Source organism: Nylanderia fulva, unplaced genomic scaffold (genome assembly GCF_048542155.1).
Source record: "Nylanderia fulva isolate GAGA-0341 unplaced genomic scaffold, ASM4854215v1 Scaffold57, whole genome shotgun sequence".
Lineage (NCBI taxonomy): Eukaryota > Metazoa > Arthropoda > Insecta > Hymenoptera > Formicidae > Nylanderia > Nylanderia fulva.
The window spans coordinates 516,962-536,146 of NW_028190665.1; the positions used below are offsets into that span (position 1 = coordinate 516,962).

Genomic DNA, 19,185 nt, shown 5'->3' on the forward strand with positions numbered 1-19,185 from the left:
AACAATGTGTTCCTTCTCATTTGCATTCACCGCACAATTATAATACTACGTGCAATTATTTATTGTTGCAACGATTTCGAGAGGTTTTTCAATTTTCTTGCACAAATTTTCTCGCTCCTTGTAACATATGATTTTTATATCCCGCGTCACGCCATTGCGTATAATGCTCGAAAATACTATTATGGATACAATTACGTGCTAACACGACTGTTAATGAATGCGAACGGCAGCGGTCAATGCCGCGCCAGGACCAAAACCTAATCACGCACGTTCGGGGAATTACATTCGGCTTACAGACAACTACGTTAAATGGAAATTGCAGGCTACCGAAACTAGCAATCGCGATTGGGCCATTGTTTCGATTGCGTATAGGCATTTTGGCTAACTGTACTCGCACGATTCGCACTCGCGCGAAGTGCGGATGCGTCATGGATTCGTCGTTTATGGTCTGCAGATATTTTTGGCCCGCGCGCGGTGCGCTGGCGAGATAGTTTTTGCGGCTCCGTTGATTAAGTTATTTAAATAATCGTCTGGATTAAAATGAGATAGGGATAGAGAAAACCGGCGAAAAGTAAAGCGTTATCGAGGTATATATCGCGACCGACCGCGCGCGGGATATATTTTTAGCGTTGCCGGACAGCGGCAGTATTCGTTAACACCCGTTTATTCGACGGATGCTTAGATTTACGAGCCGACATCCGTGTTTACGAATTGTTCATAAATCATGAAAATGAAATCGGTCGAATCTATCTTTCGGACGTTTTACGGACGACACGTGCATTCCGTGTAACGCGCCCGAGCCTCCAACTCGTTACAACTTTTTGTTACGCGTTTACGAGATTTATGGTATACGGGGTCGAAAAAATTATCATTAATTTTTTGCCGGTGATTATATCGGTGAAAACGAGTGTCGCGAGATTTTCGATGTTATACGAGTACCTTGTTGCACGGGCGAGAGAGAGAGAGAGAGAATTGACAAATGGTTTCGTTTAATATTAATTTTGTTTATACAGCGTATATATAATATATATATGTATATACACGTAGTAAATGTAACACAAATTTAGCCTGAATTTATTAATGTAATGGAACTTCTCGGCGCGTTTTTCACGCGAAAACTGTGCGTGGGTCAATAAAAGGACAAACGCGCGAGCGCCAGCTCATTGGTTCGTTAAAGCCAGCCGATTTACCTCTCGGTGCCAGATTAATTCTCACGTTGCGCGTTGACATCGGTATGGCGGAGCTCGCAAAGATCGCTAAGCAGATTCTGGCATCGGTTAGGTTCGTTGACAAATTGTCCATTGTATCGTTCTGTGGTGCGCGACGATTGGAACCATGCGTGTTAGTTCGCGTTTACACACGAAATTCCGGATACGACTAGCTCGTCGAAATACAAAAGCGCCACATTGCCAACAGAATTGTATTAGGGTGGGTTAGAGAGATAGAAGTGGCGGGAGAGAGGGCGAGGATCGTCGATACAGGATGCCGCGAACAGATAGCCCGATAAGCTTCTGTGAGATCGTGATTCCATATAAATCCACTTCGTAATGTACGGTGGAAATTAATAACGCTATGTTTGCATTGCGCGGAAACGCGTTTATAGGAACGGAGACTTCTAATTTCGAACATTTCTTTCTCTCTTGTGTTTCATATTCCGGATATTTTTGCTCGTTCGTTAAGCACGATCGGCGAATAAAAATTTCTATCGATATATATCCACGCGCGCGGTTAACGATAATATATTACACAATGTACTATCATTGGCTTGTGCATTGCATTGATGAATAATAAATTTTAATCTTCCGCGTTTTTGTTTTTATATTACATCCGTGACATTTTAGCATTCAATGATCGTAAATAACTTTGATAAAAGTACGGCTAATGTGACAACTTTGTCACGGCTGGCTTTTCCAGATTCCACAGTGAAATTTAGATCAATTTTATTTCATCATTATTTCATCATAAAATTGAGGACGAGACACGAATATGCATCGGTATATTTAGGATATGGTTTTGCGTTTGCTTTATTTATGAAGATTTATTTACGCTCGTACTGTAAATAGAATATTAAAATTCTTTTATCCATAATTAATTTTACATTACGTCCTGGTAAATTAAACTTCTTGTATTTTCGCATATTTTTGAAATATTTAATTTTTAAATTTATTTTTTTAACCTATTAAATGCTTTAAATGAATTTATGCAATTAGAGAATTACTAGTACAATTTATTAGAACTAATCAAATTTATTCGACCATAAAACTGTTCTCTCTTACATTATGTACACATAAAATAACTCTCGTTGGGTCCATTGCAGTAAAGGTGGAAAAAAACACGTTCCGTATCTCTTAACCGAAAGATCCCACGGGTCGATACGATATCACTGCCGTTTCAGTCACTGAGACGATCACGTACACGTTTCCGTTTACCCGGATGGAAATTAGGTAATTTTTCCCTCAAAGCTCTGCTTTTATCTTAATTAAATGTCATTACGCGAGCGCGTAACTACTGAACCACCGGCGGCGGTCTCGCGAGCGTTATTTTTTTTTTTTTATCCCTCCATTCACACTCTGAAGTCACCATTGCCATTTCGTTAGCCTCGTCGAGAAGGTTGCGCTAGAAACTTTGTGCACATTGCGTGGCGGTAGCCGGTTTGCTGCTTTAGTACAGCGCGCCATGCGGGTTGGGAGATCTTTTTGCCGTATAAAATTATTTACGCGACACTCGCCCGTATGTGTGTTAATCTCATTGCGCGTTAACCGGACACTTGGTGGTCGCCAAATTATGCGAGGCATTTTCATCAAATAGAAAAATGTCATTTTAATTGTAACGTGGTGCGCAATTTGAGAGCTCGGCGTGACAATTTTATTTTATTAAACCATTATTTCCACCGACACGACTTTATAGACTTTCCGGCGAAATCAGTCGGGAGGGGTTTCTTTGAAAGATAATTTTAATTTCGCAAGATTTCGCCGGGGCGCGTTGTCTCGCGGGGCGGCAAAGTCAAGAATTGAAATTTACACCGTTATGAATCATCGCCGCGGAAAATGTATGACTCACTCGGCGCGCGACGATAATGTATACCGCCATCGTATTAGACACGAGAAAGGCGAACCTCAAAGGGTCTCCCTGTTGTAACATACGGTACCGTACGGGCTCCCCGAAGTGCTAATACTCGTAGATATATATCAGCGTCTTCGCAATCGCTGACCTTTCGTAAATTTCGTCCTCGATTACCGGCGGCGTGCCTATCTATAGTCGAGAAAAAAAACGAGCGCACCATCGTTTTCCTTTCTCCTTTTTCCTTTTTCTTTTTTTATAGTTACGCCCGCCTGTAAATAACGCGGGCGGTCCCGGGTGTGTGCGCAAAAATTTCTGCCTCACGGTGTAACGACGATTTGTCATATCAGTTTTGGTCGCGGCGCGTGGCGAAACGCGAATAAAATCTGTAAAGAAAGCAGAGCACAAAGAGGGAAGGACGAGAGATTGAAGTTGATAGCTGTTTTCTCTCTCGTTCGTCGTTCATCGTCGTCCTTCTTTCCTCCCTCTGTCTTCGACCCTTCGACATAAGAAGCCTGCTTCTCTTTGGCTTTAACGACTGTTTTCTGACTCCGGTGAACCAACTTTCGGCATCACTTTCGGCTGTCCGTCGCAGGAACGTTCTCTTTATTCTTCCGTCGACAGCCGAGCGCGAAATGTCTCTCTTAATGATTTACGTGCTCGAACGCGCACGTTGATGTTGTCGAATGGCAACAAATGCGGACTCTGATCATCTCGTATGATTTTTTAATTACGGAGTTTTAACGAGAAATTTTGTAGAAGATTTATGTCATCTGTCAAATTTTTCATATTTGAAACCTTTCTATTAAATTTTTTTTTTTTATTTGGGAGGGAGATATAATACGATAGAGAATTATGAGTACACTATGAAAAGGTGCTTTTATTTAAGCTACTATTTTACGAGGATTGCTAGTGCTTCTCTTTTTTCGAAGAACATTTGTTTCATTTTTTAGGTGACCCAATATTATGTTCGCGATAATATTAACAACTTTTTAAATAAAAAAAACTCTGTAGAAGAGAGATAAGCAAGAAATATAATTACCGTTTATATCTCAGCAATCTTCTTAAGTTTTCAGTTTTAAATTCAGTCGAATATTCTTTCTTTAAAAAAAAGTTATTTCTTCGGAGAAACATCGATGCATTTAAAATTACATAATTTTTATTTCATATATTCACATGCATTTTTATTTCGTACATATATCATTCATACATATTCAATTCCCAAAAGGCGGTTACTTTCGATTTGGTAGGGAAAATTGAAACGCAGATTCAATTGGATCTCTGATTCGACTATACGCTAAACTAACAAGCGAATATACACATCGCGGACTATACATAATTACAAGAACTTTAGGTATTTTAGGTTTAACGAATTCTCTCTCCCATTATCATCATATGCGTTTACATATGCGATCGTATCGAGGTGCGTCCGATTATGCTAGCGGGAGGTTGCACGCGGCGTATTCAAAGCGCAGCTTCCGCGCTTGCATTTTCCATTAATCATTTCGCCTCTCTGCGTGCGGCAGCGAGAAACACACGCGCGAGATAAAGCTCGCTGTATACCTAACGTCAAATCTTCTTACATGGATTTCAAATGGAGCAATATATATTGACCGCTACGGAACCGGTTCCGCCGTTTGACGTTTAAAACCCACGTGTAAAAATATTTGACAGTGACGTTGACAGTGACGTCACTCTAAAAACGAGTGTGTAATAAAGCATGTCGTATTTTAACACAATCCGTATTTTTCATGTGTAATTCAGTAAATGTGTTTCAAATGCAATGTCTTATACTGCAATAACATATCATCGTGTGTAATTTGAAAACACTATATTATATAACACATAACCGTAAAAATAAAATTACATACATTAATTTTAATACAAATTGTATGTTTTAAACAAATAAATTACATGTTTCAGGAGTATAATACACGAAAAAATGTATACATTAACTTAAAATAATTCATGAACTTATTCTAAATGCATTATACTTAAGTTTTTTTTTTATATAACATATGAGAATTATTAACATAGCATTAAAAAAATTACATATATTTAAAATTTTAAAACATATTAAGATAAATAGTCCTTTAATAATTATAAAAAACACTTTATATAAAATTTTAAATAATAAAAAAACAATTATAAAAAAATTTGCGGTAAAAAGTGTGTAAAATGCAAATGTGCTACTACAATAATTGCACGCACATAAAATGTTTAAAAGATTACATATTTGTTTTTAGACTATAATTACATCTAACTTTACGCCGTTCGATTTCGGAATTCTAAATAGCGTTCGTTCGACAAATACGTGCAATCTTGGCGATACGAATATCGAGGCGCGGTGACGCATTTCCGGCGATTTCCGGAATTGAGCGGAGAAAACGAGAATTCTGCTGCATTTTGGAGGAAATCGCGAATATACATATAGATGCATATGCACAGGATGACACGACGAGTCGATTATACCGCGGTTCCGCGTCGGCTCTCTGCGGTGCTGCATCCGGTCGCTGCGATATATCGGATATCCGGCCGCTAACGTTCGATAGATTTGCAGGCGCTGCGGCGCTGTAAAGTGTCCGCCGCTAATTAAACGTCGCCACACACGTTGCTACCACGATCCTCCCCAAGCTCTTCCTCACCAGTCGACGCGGTTACATATTTGCCGATGCGTCCGCGCGGTAGCAGTACGTTTTTCCGTTTCTGGCAGCCAGATGTTGCGCTATTCATTCGCGTTGTTTTCGATTGTACGGTAATGAGCGCGCGAATGATCGCTATATGCGTAAGCTTATTTATCGCGTCCGCGTGAATAAATCGCTTTCCATTGAAACGACACGGGGAATGTGTATACATTTTACACCCGCTTTGTAAACCCTGTAAACGAAGAGCCAGGGGTATCATTAGACCGTTTTGCGCTCGCTTTCTCTTTTTTTCGAAACAAGTTTTTGCACGCATTTGAATTTTATTATTCTTTTTTTTTGTGTTTTCAAGATCGATCACAATCTGCCAATTCACCTCGCCGTAATTTTCTTCGTCAATATTGTTCGTGCAGCACGCGAGAAGTTGAATGAGTTTACCCGCGAATGTAAGCAAAGAGCCGGCGGAAGCGAACAGGGACGACTTCTCCCCTAAATCAAAGAACGGAACAACGCTATAGCTGCGGCCGAGTTAAATGCAGTTTCCGTTTCGATCTTCGATACTCGCCGCGTCTCGTGCAAAGATTAAGAAAGCGGTTGCGGGCAAAATCCGGGAAAAGACAGGGGGATGAAGGAGGGTAAAAGCAGGCAGAGAGACCGCCGTTTATGCCGAAATCCAAAGCGATCAGTGCAATAAGCGAAACAATAGTGCTTACGAACACGCCAACTTCGCGCGCCACTGCAACTTCCTCTTTCTCTCTCTCTCTCTCTTTCGGAGCCACCATCACGACGGCTCGGCTTCCTTATCTGCCCCGGGAGTTATTTAAACTCTCGTGTCTCTGCCAGTCCACCCCCTCGCAATTCCGTCCTCCTTCTCCTTCCGCCCTCTCGCTGTTCCAGTCGTTTTTACGAGCACACGCTCGTGGTTAGAGCACGACGCTCGTTAGTCGCGAACGCGTCGCTTCCCATCCCCTGCCATGGCTAATGATTATGGTTTGCCGCACTAAGCTGCGACTATCTGTATCGTCCCTGCGTTCGTGAAGGGGAAAGAGTGTACGGTAGTATTTAAAAAAAAAAAAAAAAAAAAAAAAAAGAAATCTAAAATTAGCCCCGAAGCGACCGCGGCGTCTCGGAAGGAAGCCACGGGAGAAATTTTAAGCCGCTTGCCACGGCTCCGTTGTTTAACGTATATTGTGCCGGAAGATAGGAAAGAGAGAGAGAGTACGGTTTCAGTTTTTATTACTTTTTTCATGATCCGAGAGTCTCTCTCGCAAGAGTTTCTGGGATTGCATAGTGCGCGTTAATTTTATTTCTTATCCGTCCGCCTCTCTTTCTCTCTCTTGTTTGTTCATCATAAATCTTCGTAATGCGCCGGATATTTGGTTCGACCGCTCGTATCGTTAACCTGTCATCGACGGTCGTTTGATTCTATAATTCATGATTATAGTGAAATTGGTTGCAGATGTAATACAATTACTAACAATATAATTACTAATTGCTTATATCATAATATAATAGTACGTCATCACAAAATACAAGATATGTGAGCATCGATATTACTAATGCCTCATTGTTCGAATAATAACTCGTACATTGTATGAAATGTTATTCGCAATTTGACATATAATTGTTGCAATGAAAATTTCTGCATATTAATTTCCGACAATCGTCGTAAATTATGTAGGTAGGTTGAAACAATTTTCAAAATTGTTTCATACTGTTAGAATTAACTTTGAAAATTCTGGTAATTGTAGAACAATAATATATATTAATAACAAAAAAAAATTAATATACACTGGTCAAAAAAATTATTGTAACACGCAATTAATATCAAAATTTCGCATAAATTCAAATAAGCGTATCTCCGCGAAAAATTATCGTATTTAAAAAAAAAATTTTTTTTTTGTTTTAAAGGGTGAAGTCTCTACTTTAAGAAACTTTCGTTCGAATTTGATTGCATCCTCTCCCTCTCTCTCCACCCCTTTAAAAAGTAAGGTGTGTTTTTTTTCCAAAATTGCAAAATTTGACGAAGCGTATTTACAGCATATCAAAGTTATCTATGCATTTTTGTGCAATTATTACCAATATTAGCGATACCCAACGCGCACCAACGATGGTTGCGCGACATATTGCTAATGAAGATCTCCCTCACAGAATCAGTGATCAAACAATTAAAAGACGTTTACGTGAACGTGGTTTAAGATCGCGAGTTCAACATTTTCCAAATGTATGAATCATACATTTTTTTCATACATTAGAGAGGAAAATGTCGAACTTGCGATCTTAAACCACGTAAATGTTTTCTAATTATATAATCACTGATTCTGTGAGGGAGATTTTCATTAGCAATTTGTCGTGCAATCATCGTTGGTGCGCGTTTGGTATCGCTAATGCTGGTGATAATTGTACAAAAATGCATAGATAACTTTGATATGCCGTAACTCTGCCAAAACAAATCGAACAAACTTAGCTTTTTCTTTAATTTGTAGAAAAAGTCTATATTTTACGAAAATTTGGATAAAATTTGCGAAAAAAATTTATTTCACTCCGTAGAGTTCGTCAAATTTTGCAATTTTTTGAAAAAAAACACACCTTACTTTTTAAAGGAGTGGAGAGAGGAGGAGAGGATGAAATCAAAATCGAACGAAAAAGTTTCTTAAAGTAGAGACTTCATCCTTTAAAACAAAAAGAAATTTTTTCAAATACGATAATTTTTCGCGGAGATACGCTTATTTAAATTTACGCAAAATTTTGATATTAATTGCGTGTTGCGATAATTTTTTTGACTAGTGTATATGTATATAGTAAAATTAATCGAACATATTTGATATCTCATTGCGGTAGATATAATTTTTTTTGATCCCACAATTATCATGATTTTCAGGGTGAATTCTTCGAGAAAATTCTCTCTGTGGCCGTACATACGATCGCGGAGTTCAAAGGCGGATTTATCGCGTTTGTTGATGCCACGTCGTTGGCGCGTCCCCCGATATATACGCGTATAATGCTCCGGTTTACGACGTGTTTATTAGAATGGCCTGTGGAGCGTACAGTTCGCGCGCATTGCGATACCCAATGCTCGCTCGCGTCCCGCGTTTCCCATCGTCGACGAGTACAGAGTTTCGTCCCACATGCTCGACATACCGAAAGGATATGATCCATATGCGACGAGGAAATTTATGGCGTTATCCGTCACGCGCAGCACGTGGCCGACTCGCCAATTTTCAAATGCGATTCTCGAATTAGCGCGTTTCTCTGTCTCCGGTCATCAAAGTCAACTCGGAATCCACGAACGAATGAGAGATATTCTTTCTTACAACGATTCGATTCTGAATTTTATTCACGATAATGGAAGTGGAAGAACCGCGTAACCGAGATTTATATATTCACAGCGATCGCTCTTTCTTCCCGTGAGAATTTTTCGTGCGCACGAACGTCTCGCTGGAGCGAGCAATGTTGACGACGAATGTTCGCGAAGACGAGAGGCAACCGTGCGTACATTTTACTTGGATCCGTGGGTTGCTCCCTTTATAATTTTCGAGTGTCCTTAACATGCCGGGAACCGTCTATTCCGCGTCGTTTCGCGAAATTCACGCAGCAACGACGGCCATAGTGCCATAACGCTGCTCTACGACAATAAAGTCGCATTAAACTATCGATTTTTCCGACAACCAATGGCGCACATACTTTCGGCAGTTTAACGGAAATCGAAGGTGAAGGATAATGGAAGGGAAGCAACTAGTCGTCGTCTACGAATTGCTGCTCTCTCTCTCTCTCTCTCTCTCTCTTTCTCTCTCGAAGTCTCTACTACCTCCTTCTTTCTCGTTTAATGGCGGGGCTTCTTTCTGTGAGAAATTGAAATCCACGATGCTCGATCTTGGGGTCGGTGGGCGATTCGCGTTACTGCATCTATCCTTACGTAATTCCGGCGCTTCTTCTTTCACTTAAACTGATCTCGGTCGGGAGCGTTCGTGAATTCAGGTCGACAAGGGTGGGTTGGGGCCGCCGTCGTTTGAAAAGGATGCGAAACCGTTTGTTCTCCGACCGAAGGTTGATGCCTTCATTAGAATGTACGATGAAACCGAACAGCGCGAATAGAAGAATCGCGCCCAATTACCGTGGATCTTACCAGAGGTATATCTCACGTTAATGGAATGAGGCGATAAAACGTATCGTGAGAAAGGTATATCTCGGTCTCCTCACCGACAGCGAGAGTGTAAATATATATTCTTTTTGTTCGCGGAAAGGTTTGCCGATATTTTTTTTACACGCCAATGTTCGATTACTCTTCCCGTTGCAAATATTTTCTCGTTTTATTGCTTTGCTCGCTTTTTTTTCTTTTTTCTTTTTTTTTTACGGTACGTTGAAGTTTCGAATTCGGTCTCGTAATCCGTAAATTTACACCAAACCATACGAAACAAAAGACACTCTTACAGTCAATTAAAAAAAATACTTTGTAACTCGAAGCTGGGATTACTCTGGTTTATCATGGTAAAAAATATTTCAAAAAATTGTTCGCGTAGTACAACATGATTTTTGGAATGAATAGATATCACGTTATACGAGAGGGACAATCCTGGCACAGCAGTTTTTATACACGCTTTATTTTTAAAACAATATTTTCTCAGTGTCTCTGATGTAACAATCTTCTTTAAATCGAAAAAAGAAAAATAAATTCAGATGCGCATTCTTCGATGTCATCTAAACAAAAATATAGTTACGGAAAAATTAACTTTCGTAACACTTTTCCGTGATGATATTCCTACGTAGACAAGGGTAACGGCTTATGCTTTCCAGAGTTATGACTTGATCGGATTTCACCGCGAGAGCAATCCTCGAGAATGTATATTAGTTGGAAATTACGCGGTGTCACCCGTTTCTCTCGTATCACGGTCGACGTTAAGTCTGCTAGAAATAAATGCAAATGAAACCTCTGTTGGCGATCTTGTTACCTGCTAAAGGCTCGTACATCCGGTTACGGGCCGGCGCGGCGCCGAGGCAATTTCAGGGAAATGGCAAAATCTGCACTTCTTCGTCCATCCCTGTTCGTGAATACAACGTGCGGTAGATTAGCGAGAAGAAAGGTCGGACCATTTCGAGAATCCGGAGAGCTGGAACGCATCTCATCATCCCGATCTCTCGTGACGTGTCGCAATTAAATTACGCGGAGTCATTAACGGGCTTAGGACGGTGCGAAGAAACTGATTTCGCGGACGAGTGCTAAATCCGTTCGATATTCTCGTTTCTGAATTTCGAGCGGGCTCCTCGTAAGTGAAATTGCCGATCGATCGCAATCTTCTACCGATTATTAGCGCGCGTATTATCCGGCGGATGGATGACACCGACACGTTAAACACATCCGCTGTCTTTATCGGCGTTGATACGACGAGCCACCGAAACCATCTCGTGGCATACATAAGCCGAACATATTACCCTAGGTATCTGCTGAAATTGACACTAATTCCGCAGAGAATCTTGTCAGGACGACAGGGACCGGATTGCCTTTCTCATATCGTACATTACGATTCGATAACCTAAATGTACCGCGCGCGGTCGCGTTAGTCCGTATCCTATTGGATAGGTATAGGTCTGCGGCGGACGCAGTTTCCCTGTTCAGAAGCTGAGCTGACGGCGTGCAATGTCCGATCCAATCTGCGTGTGTATGGGCTACGGCTAACGGATGCCAACCAGGTCTAACCGCTCTAGTGTACGTAGTATCGTCATTCCCTTCGAACTACATACACGCATCGGCGGCGCAAAGCCCAATGTAACTAGCACGCGTGTGGATACAGCCGACCGAGAACGCTGTGTTCAGCACAGAATGACCAGTCCGGAAGCCTCGCCAAAGGCGACAAGGGATGTCCGCTGCCCAAATTGCCATCCTTGCTTACACGAGTCACTTTTTCGATTCTAAAGTTGCACAGATTGCGCCCTCTTACTTTTTTATTTTTTTTTCATTTCTACGTTTCTTTTGATCTTTGAGCTACTTGAGAATTGTCTTTGTTATTTATTCATATATGAAATATTTATTTATACGCGAAATTTCTCGTAAGAATTTGGAGCACATAGAAAGAAAAATATTTTGTCGATATACGTGTATAATTCTGTAAAGCCAATACCAATAAGAATATCGAATGACGAGTGATACAAAGTAGTTTTAAAAACATTATTAAACGTTTTTAGAAATTTTTTTTTTTTTACGCAGCGATGTATAATCTTGTAAATGTTAGAGCGTCGTGTGTGTGTATGTGTGCATATCATTTTGAGAAATTGAATAAATTTACATATCTTTCTTTCGACGGGTCCTCCCCATCGTATATGCAGTCAATCTCATGTTTAATCGAGACGGTTCGACTCGAACAAAATGGTTATGGATAGTGTGACTGCGCTGCAGTGTATTGAATAGAATGTTTGATTAGTTTCATTCGTCGGGCAAATGTCAAAGCTGCAAAGTTTCACGGTGTTTGGTAAATTGATCTCGCGAACACTGTCGGACGAAGGATTTTTGAAAACGTAACTGCGATGTCCAGCCGGTCGTGTTTTGTTTTTGGTATTGTTGAATCACGTTGTCGAAATTCCAATTTATTGTCTATGAATTTTCCGTTTTCGGCGATTCAAGAAATATTAGATTTATGGCTCAGAAATGCGCGTTAAAATTCGAAAATGCCGCACTAGCGAATATAGTTGCACCGGTATATGCGATAAATTGTATTAACCGATTGTATTGTTGGGCGAAATAAATGACGGTCGGTGAAAAATATTTTTTTCGCCTCGACAATTGAATTCGCGCGTCCCGTCGCCTTGATTTTTGCACAAAGTTTCATAAATTGCGATTAGATTAGACCGGAATATTATTCGAGGCTGTCGCAATGTTATACCGTAAAATATGAGCTTTCGTCACGACTTACGCGGATAATAAGCTACAGATACTCGGATATTATATTTAGCCGGCCAACTCTCATATCGGCCAGTCACGAGATTAATTATATTGTAAACCGAGCCAATTGCAGTTCGGGAACTATACAAACTCGCGGACTCGTTTCCGTATTTGATATGATTCCGAAGTAATACGAATCCGGCCACCGGATGAAGCCTCGTTGTTGAATCTAGGGTAGCAATGGGAATAGTTCGTAACGTTATAAGCTTTTGTTGGATGGCGTGAACTGTGAGCTAAACGCTCCTAACTCCAGTTACTAGTAACTGGTAATTAAGCGAGGCGCTGCTGTGTGAAACGACCCACCAACCACTATCCGTCGCACCTTTCAACCGTCCCAAAGGTTGCGGCGTCCGTGTCCGTACGTCTCATCTCATCGTGGAATAAGTCGGGTGAGAATGATATACGGAGATGTGCGGTAACGGATCTTAATTTTGACGGTGTGTTTCTCTGGCAGACGTATTCTGATTTATCTCTTGGCAGTCGTTTCTTCTTTCTTTTTTTCGAACGATACTTATATAATAATCATTAGAGTGTTCAGGAAATAACATTACATTGCGTGTGTAAATGTAAAAGGAGGAAAATATACGTATCATATTATTTCAACCATAATTTTTATTTGCTCTCATTAAAAAAAGAAAACGTGTTAATTTTAATTAAGGATTGTTTTCTCGTACTACGTAATTACTTTTTCCGTGCAATTATATACGCTTTTCGTATGCAATTGCGTATTGCAAACACTAGGTGTGTAATATTTGGAGAATCTGAGCCGATATATGTAGGTCATGTTACAATATATATATGTATATTGAATTTAATATAAATTTTGTTCAATGTAGTGATCGAGTAGTTCAATAATCAGAGTGATTAAAATTGCCGAAACATCGGAAAACATGTAAGATTATATATTGTCCATTTTCTGATAATTACACAAAACATTTTAAAACTTTCCGTAACCCGATAAACTCTCAAATTATATACTACTTAAACTTAACCGGAAAGTGAGTTTTATTCTGTAGTAGGTCACAAAATTTTGACTCTTCGCTTCTTATGATTCTAAAATTATCTGTCTTTTAGATATCGACGCATGCAGTCAAATCTTTCTTAGTTTAGATTCAGATATTTACGGTCGCACATTATCATTCGCAGTAATCTCTGTCTCTTATATCGAGATTATCTAATATAATTAAAATAAGAAAGTCAGACGTGATAACGGTCTCTCGCGTGTAAAATGTAAATCGTAATATAATCCAGGAGATATAACGTCCACTGGCGCCAGTATTAATAACGCCTTAATTGGAAATTAGACTATGATATAGGCGTTCGACCTTCCTTTCCACGAGCGAGGGTCGCGCAGTATATGCCACCAAAGTTAATTCCTTTAATTAATAATACAGCTTAGAGCGTAAGACTGTAAAGCGACCAGCAAACTCAAATGATCTTGTACGGTAACGAATTCGAACCATTTCCCATCGTTGATAAGAGGAACCAAATAATTTTTTTGCGATAATGCGTTCTTTTTTTTTCCCTTTTTCCAAGCGAAGAAAACGAGGCGCCGAACAATTCTTGCAATAAAATCGAAAAACAGAGCGATTCTCGCGCGAATTGTATAAGTCACAATTTTAGATTTCTACCGTATCCAATTCAGAATGATGTAAGACCGTCTATTACGTGGCCTTTGTGGAATCACGTGACGTTCGCAAATGCATGCAAGTCTTTGCAAGTCTAAGAACACGCAGCTCGGAACGCGAGCCTGATTCTGTCATAAAAATGATTTAGGCCATATTGATTAAGAAATTACGTGAACCTTCTCATCTCGTGCTTTCAGGTTACCTATTCGTCACTTTTAAGCGTCTAATACGTCATGTACAAGTGTGTAATAACTTGTATGAAAATAATTTATAAAAGTAACTAACGTGTGTGTATGTGTGTATATATAAATTATATGCTACTAGAAAATTTATATTAAATTAAAAATTAACGTATATACATATGTTTAATTATAATAACACAAAACTTTTTAACAATTTTTAAAATGCTCAGAATATATTTTTTATACAAACGAAAAGTCAAACATACATAGGTATACATTGTACTTCGCTTTAGTTTAATAGCTACTTGTTTTGGTTCAATTCTAACGAATATTAAGAGCATCTCGCATATACGCGTACTTTGCTTTCAGTTTCTATTTATTATACTGTTTTCAAATGTTTTATATAAAAGAGAGGAAAGTGCCTTTAATCAAGTAAGTTTAATACAAATGCATTTTACGTCAATTTTACAGGTTAAAAATAAAGTTCCTACATTCAGTTTATAATTCAGTCACACAATCGAACAATTTATTATTTCGGTACTAAAGAGTAATAAAACTATACCTAATATACATATATCCTGATTACACGAACATCTCGCAGAATTCAAATATTTGATCGACACAAAAGATTTTTCTCCCGGACATCTCCGAGATGATTTCTTGTCTCTCTGTAAAAGCTGCGGACGCGATTTCGAAAATTTCGTAGAATTTGGCGCGGTGGCGCGTACGACGGTGCCCTCTCGACGGCAAGGTGGCACGGGCAAAAGCGGAGCACCCGAGGGTGGAAAGGGTTGACGGGGGTGGCTGGAACGGGGGGGCGGATCTTTCTCCCGCCGCTCGCTTCACGGCGGATGGTTCGCCCTACGCCCGTCGTTGGGGCGCTGCAGCCCGTCAGGACGTCAGTTCTCCATCGCATCGCGCCACGGTCGGACCTGGATCCTAACGGGCGCGCGTACATACACACCCACACACATATATACACATATATATACACGTACACAAACACACAGCGCATATACACAACCGATATATCCACATGCGCGCGCGCGCGCGCATCTCTGTGGACACCCTCGCCGGGCGAATCCTTCCAGTGAACGGCGGGACTGGTCGCGATTATGAGGGAATCGCGGCCGCGATGATTACGACTACTCGTCGACGATAAGCGGGTAATTGAACGCGAGTGGCCCCGAAGTTCCCGCGAGTGTCAGCCGCCGGGAACACTGGCGGCTGTCGAGGGTGAACGTCGAGGGTGACACGAGAGTGACGATTCGACTGATTAGTCGCGGAGTCAAGTGTGCCCCGAGATACGCGAACGAGAGGAAGAGAAAGATCGAGATCGAGATCGAGATCGAGATCGAGATATATATATATCGAGACGAGTATTCGCTGCATGTCGCAAAGCGATGACAGTGCGGTACCGGAGACAACAGTGGTGAACAGGATTGTAACGCGGGCGGACAGGCGATACTAGTAGTGAAAGACAGTCGCGGGCGAGAAAAGTAGTGACAGATTGTAACGAGGCGGCCAGCAGCGGAGCGTAACGCTGGATCGACAGGGTTTCGGTGGATCAGCTGATACACCAGCGCGATCATGGATCAGCGTGGCGTGTATCCTACCTACGTGCGACGGCATGTACCACGACGACGACGAACATGCGAGCTTGCTTAATCCACGCGTACACGCATAATCGTCGAGGCTCGTCACCAACGAGGATTCAATTAAATCTCCCGCGCGCGGAGAAGGTCAAGTACGAGCCATGCGGACGACTATAGGCGGGCTGTAGGTGGCCCGGAGTTTTAATTAAAACTCGCCCGCGGGATTCTCATTATCGCGCCTCGTATTCGGGATTAATTAGCCGCGGCTCTGAAAGAGAAGAAGAGAGAGAGAGAGAGAGAGAGAGAGAGAGAGAGAGAGCGGGCGAAATAGGAGGGTGATATAGGAGGACGTGATTTTCTCGGTGGCTCACGTCGTATATCGTGCACGTAATATCGTGCGACACAAGTTTTGTGCGACGCGTCGCGAGCTCCTCGAGCCCGCCTCTCGTCGCCTCTCATGAACGAGTTTCTTCCCCGGTCGCGCCGCGGCTGGTTTGCGGCTTAGTGATTCCGACGGTTCGTTATTATAACGGAAGTGTCTTCGCGTGCTCCGCCGCCGAGTGCTCCGCTCGTCGCGAGTGACGGATCCACGCCAAGAGATATAGGTGCTCGCGTTTCGAGGGACGGACAAGAAAGGCACGCGAGACAGGCACGTTATATTCTGGACGCGCTTCTTCGACGATGATCTCAAAGTGAAAACGATTCTCGGCAATTAGCGATAGGTAAGCGAAATTGTGAAATTTCGTATAAACTTCCCTCTCTAATGACAATAATTTCGTATTAAATATTGTTACGGCGTTCCTTTCTTTCGCAAAAGGATTATAAACTGGAATATTACATTATACGACATTTTCTTGAAACTAATTTACGTGAAATTCAAAATGTGCGAATCGTGTAATATTTTTGTGTCATGCATTGCTATAACGCACTAAATATTCGTTATCTCATATTATATACATCATTTAATTACTATACCCAATTAATTAAGCTATAATGCATTGTAATCTAACTAATGCTATTACATAATATTCGATCTTATTGAAGCTCTCGTGGATTTGCCTCTGTTTTTCGCCGCATTGCAGCGTCAAAAGCTCCAGCGCGATATTTAGTTGCTAGCTCGCGCGAATATGTACCTTAGACTCATCAAATATTGGTACCAGCTAATTACATCGATCGAACGCGCAATCATAATTCCATTAATTTCAAGTAAGTAATTTCGATTTATTCGCCGTGAAATGGAGCGCTGTTTCGTGATGTATAATGTTTGCGTTTTGTAACACTATTATCAACATAGCATCTTTTATGAAAAATGTAAAATTATTTTCGACGAAAGCTTATAAATTGTAAAAATGTAATTCGCGAATTAAATGAAAATAGAATATACCGGTATACAATGCTCTGCCGGACCGGAACAATGAGCGTGCGAATGTTAGGCATTTCTCTCTGTGGCAAATTTTATTGCGTATAGAATGCATCAAAATATGAGAAAAACGAGTACCGGGTACATATATTTTAATTACTTTGAAAAAAAGAGCCGGCTTTTTTTGCGGTTAACGATTCTGGAATATTGTGTACCGGTATAAATTTATAGTGGACAAAGTGCGCTTTTGGGAAATTGCATTTTCGCATATATATACATATATATATAGTAACAGAAATTGTCGCAGAAGTCGCCAAGTGTCGCGCGCGCGTGGATCTTCATATCACGTAGCATTATCTTAATGCTATCTTTTTGGTGCCTGTAAAGATGCAAGGCGGACGCAAGATTATCTGCGAGACAAAGACCAACGCGAGATAACCGCGGATTGGTGTACCCCTTATCTCTAGGCGTCTTGCATTAATTATCCCCATTTTATAAGCATCCGCAGACGCTCGTAAGATAGCGGCTAACAACAAAGTACCCGGGACTAGTGTATCCCATTTACGTGGAGGTGAATATAATGAGTTGCGTTTCCGGAAGTGCGTCCAGGTGTGTGTCTAGCGCGAATAAATACGGGGCCATTGTATTTCGGTGTTATGCGCGTTTGCGCCAAAATTTCGCCCTCCGTGTTACCCGGAGAACGACCTCTATTTTATATATATATATATATATATATATATATATATATATATAATATATATATATGTATATATGAAACGAGCGTTTCATACTTTTACGATGTACGCGAGGCAGTCCATCGTGTCGGCAAATCTCTCCGTTACAATCGCCCGTGTTTTTTACCCTCTGTATGATCTTTACACACTCCAGTTGTGTCCATCAACATGTTACATCAAGATAACTCGTGTAAAATACGCTTTGGCGTAGACTGCATTCTCGTGCGCGCGTTCGGTGCGTTATTCAATCATGCATTCCCCCTTCTTATTAATAGCACTTACGCGCGTTTACATTGAGTTATTACTGGTTGTGCCTGTCGCCGGTTTGTCGTGAGATCGCGCCATCATTTCGCCCGCGACCAGTCCTTACCTCGCCGATCGATCGACATCTCGTGCGACATCATGCGCGATAGCGATCCAGCCGTTATTGCTCGTACCGATAATGACATTAACGATCGTGGATGTTAAGTTACGTGCGATGGGGTCAATAATGTTGCTCGCGAGTCGCGCCCTCCTCCGCGAGGAGAGTGAAAAATGTGTTTGCGCTGTGTAAATAAACGTTTTAAAGAGCCACCGCGTGTGTGACGTCTCACGAAAGCGTGTGTGACACATATGAGGCTGACGGAGAGATCGGCCTGACGAGATTAGAGAGAGCGTCTCGCTCCGAAAAATTACTCTTCCGCGCGCGAGGTCGCTAATTGCGAGTGTTATTTATTGTTGTGTTAGATCGCGCGCCTTGAGTTTTTAGGCACGAGAGAGAGAGGTAAGAGGGTGGGATCGCGAAGGGGTTAATTTAACTTTTCGTTTTAAATTATGCAGATGAGGGGCTCGCAAAAGTTGGCAAAGTTGCGTCTCTGATACACGTAATCTCTGTTGTTTCGATGTCATCGTCGGACGCGGCGATCGCGCTACGTCCACGAGAGATTAAATATACCTCCATATTAAATGAGTCCGATAGAATGAGGGACGGAAGTGGGATGAAAGCGGAATTTAAAATTAATATAGAAATTAATTACGCGCGCATGAAAAGTAGTATATGTCAAATATTTA

At 41.1% G+C, this 19,185-nt stretch overlaps 1 protein-coding gene across 5 annotated transcripts in view; it reads left to right on the plus strand.

Annotated features, from left to right (window-relative positions):
- Positions 1–19,185, plus strand: part of LOC114942317 (neurotrimin) — a 341,341-nt gene that overhangs the window by 19,029 nt on the left and 303,127 nt on the right. For 3 of the 5 annotated variants that reach the window (XM_085487531.1, XM_085487533.1, XM_085487534.1), the window contains exon 1: positions 15,366–16,763. The exons of 1 other annotated variant lie outside the window; for it this stretch is intronic. The gene's annotated coding sequence lies outside the window, so the exon portion shown is untranslated. Of the gene's footprint in view, positions 1–15,365; positions 16,764–18,504; positions 18,899–19,185 lie in introns of those variants that run through there. One more of the 5 variants, XM_085487532.1, reaches the window with a different exon arrangement.